This window comes from Tupaia chinensis, unplaced genomic scaffold, assembly GCF_000334495.1.
Source record: "Tupaia chinensis unplaced genomic scaffold, TupChi_1.0 Scaffold000197_1, whole genome shotgun sequence".
In the NCBI taxonomy this organism is placed as follows: domain Eukaryota; kingdom Metazoa; phylum Chordata; class Mammalia; order Scandentia; family Tupaiidae; genus Tupaia; species Tupaia belangeri.
The window spans coordinates 7,462,506-7,465,415 of record NW_006159672.1 but is presented as its reverse complement, the minus strand read 5'-3'; the positions used below and the strand labels follow the sequence as shown (position 1 = coordinate 7,465,415).

The 2,910-nt window shown below is 49.1% G+C and overlaps 2 pseudogenes; one reads left to right on the top strand and one right to left on the bottom strand.

Moving 5' to 3' along the window:
* Window positions 1-695, bottom strand: part of LOC102493912 (small nuclear ribonucleoprotein-associated proteins B and B' pseudogene) — a 789-nt pseudogene extending 94 nt beyond the window's left edge.
* The window catches only part of LOC102486698 (nucleolar protein 14 pseudogene), a 6,686-nt pseudogene extending 3,908 nt beyond the window's left edge, over window positions 1-2,778 (top strand).
* The last annotated feature ends 132 nt before the right edge of the window (window positions 2,779-2,910 follow it).

Sequence of the window (2,910 nt, the reverse complement as noted above, 5' to 3'; positions counted from 1 at the left end):
CCCCCGGGGGGGGGGGCCCCCTCCCCCGGAGGGGGCATGCCCATTGGAGTCCCTCTTCCAGGGGGGATCCCCATTGGGGGACCCATGGGAGGCCTCATACCAGGAGGCAGGCCCATCATGCCTGGAGGAGGTGCCACTCTGCCCATAGGTGGGGGTGGACCCCCACGGCCGGGTGGATACTGAGTTGGGGCCCCTGCTATACTTGCTGTAGCAGCAGGCGCAGCAGCGCTTCTCCCAACTGCTCACCTGTTGGGATGGACCACCAACCCCACGGACTGGGCCAGCAAGTCCTGCAGGAGCCTGGGGCATAGGAACACCAGCTGGAATTCCCCTGCCAGCAGCCCTGCCAATGCCTGGACCTCCAGCAGCTCCAGCAAGTGGCAAGCGAGCAATGCCAGTATCTTTGGGAGGAGGTCCCTCTACTGTCATGGAGACCAGATTCTCTCCTCGCAGAAGCACCAGGCCAAGGACTCGCTTCTCTTCTCTTTCTGCTTGTTTGGAGTTCTTTGGCTTGATCTTCCTAAACTCGTCACAGTCACAGAGGATCAAATTCATATGCTTGTCGAAAGCCTTGAAGGTGCCGATGAAGATGCGGCCATCTTGCAGGATGCACCTCATCCTGTAGTCGATGTGCTGCAGCATCTTGCTGCTCTTGCCCACAGTCATGGTGGCAGTTCTGATGGCTCCGATTCCCACCCAATTCGCATCCACAGAGGCCTAGTCGCCCGCCTGCAGCCTGATTCCCCCTGCCACTACCGGAAACGCAGCCTCCGACAAAATCAGCGTTTGTTTTCTTACAAAGATGGAAAGATATGTGTTGAGGAAGATGTCCACGAAGAGCAAAGCAGGGAAGCCAGTGACAATGAAAATGAGGAGGAAGAGGGTCAAGACTCAAGTGGGAAGGAGGGCCCAGAGGAGAGCAATGGCCCAGACAGCCACTCAGACCTGGAATTTAATGCAGAGCAAGGAAGAAAATAAGCCAAAGAAAGAGCAACATCAGACCCACAGGAAAAGATTTATAAGTGATCGAAAGCTGCCAGAACTGAGCCTTCCTATACATTTGCAGCTCCTGAATCCTGTGAGAAACTGAGATCTTTATTATCAGGGAGATTGATGAAAGAATGATTCTGGAGAGAATTCAGAAATGCAACCATCCAAGTCTTGCAGTGGGAAACAAAGCAAAATCAGAAAAACTCTTTGGCTTCCTCTTGGAGTATGTTGGAGGTCTGGCTACCAGTTATCCACCAAACCTCAGAGTAATCAATAAGTTGTTTGTGCAGTTGTATAATCTTTGCCAGATATTTCCTGAATCTGCAAGTGACTCCGTAAAGTTGGTTCTCCAAGATGTCATGCATGAAATCAAAGAAATGACTGTGACTAAGGGCTGGGCAGTGTTTCCAGGGTTAGACTTGCTCATTTATTTTAAAATTGTCAGGCTGTTGTTTCCAACCTCGGACTTCTGCCATCCAGTTGTGACTCTGCTCTGGTGTGCATGAGCCAGCTGCTCACAAAGTGCCCCATCCTATCCCTTTAAGACATAATGAAGGGCCTCTGTGTGCTGCTTGTTCCTGGAGTACGTGTCCCTGTCTCAGAGATTTATATCTGAGCTTATTAATTTTCTTCTTGGGATTCTTTACATAGCAACTCCAAATAAGCAACACAGGTTACACTGGTGCACCCTTTCAGAGTGCTTGGGAAGAACTCTGAATTGCTCTTGGTCTCTGACAAGGAGGATATGGCCACATGGCAGAGGAGAAGCCTCTCCCTGCACTGGGCGAATGAACTCAAAGTCCAGATCACAACTGAGGCCAATCACATCAGACTGTCCTGTCTCACTGTGTGTCAGTCTCTGCCGAAGCATTGCACACTCATGTACAGCACGTTGCCATCCTTCCATGCCATCACCAGTCCCCTCCAAGCCCTCCTGACAGAGAACACAGTGGACTGCAGCCACTCCCCACGACCTCCAGGAGCTGTATCAAAGCATACTGACAGAAATGGAAAACCAAAAGCAGCTCTATTGGCCACTGGTCTGTGAGAAGAGCAAGCCAGTCCCACTGAAGTTGTTCACCCCATGACTGGTCAAAGTCCTCGAGTCTGGAAAGAAGCAAGGCAGCAATAAGGAGGAACAAGAGAGGAAGAGGTTGATCTGCAAATACAAACATGAATTTAAAGGCACCATCAGAGAAATCCACAAGGATTATCAGTTCCTGGCTAGGATGCAGCTCTCAGAGACCATGGAATGGGATGCTAAAAGAAAGCAAAAAGTGAAGCAGCCTTTAAACAACTTGGCTATGCAGGAAGGCAAATGGAAGGCCCTGAAGAGGAAAAAGTTAAAAAAAAAAAAAAGTTGTATATTAGGCAAGGAGGTATTTTATATTGAAAGTAATAAAGTATGCTGTCATGTTCAAATAATAATAATTCTTAAAAAAAAAAAAAAAAAGAGAGAGAGAGAGAAGCCAGATCCCACACAATGACTGTGGTTCAAATCTCAGGCCTAGTACACCCAGACATGCCAGGCACACACTCAAGTGTCCAAGATCTGATGAGGGGGAAGGCTGGAGAAGGGGATTGCCCCATGACCAGAGCCTGTGGAAGGTGCTCCTCTCTCTCTCTCTCATGCACATGCACATGCATGTACTCTATCATGAATTAAAAGAAAAGTGTCCTGTGTCTGAGCCATTTTCATTTTGGGTCTGTCAGAGTAGTTTGACCTATATTAATACAGAGGTTCCTTTGGTAAAGTTTTGTTGGTGATCTGTTTCTCTTTCCATAAAAATACATTTTATCGGGAACCAGCAGTTAGCGTAATGGCTATGTCGCTGGACTCCCACGTAGTCGACCGCGGTTCACGTCCCGGACCGGGTGGCTTAAAACTCACGCCGGGCGCATGTGCGTGCATGCCCAAGA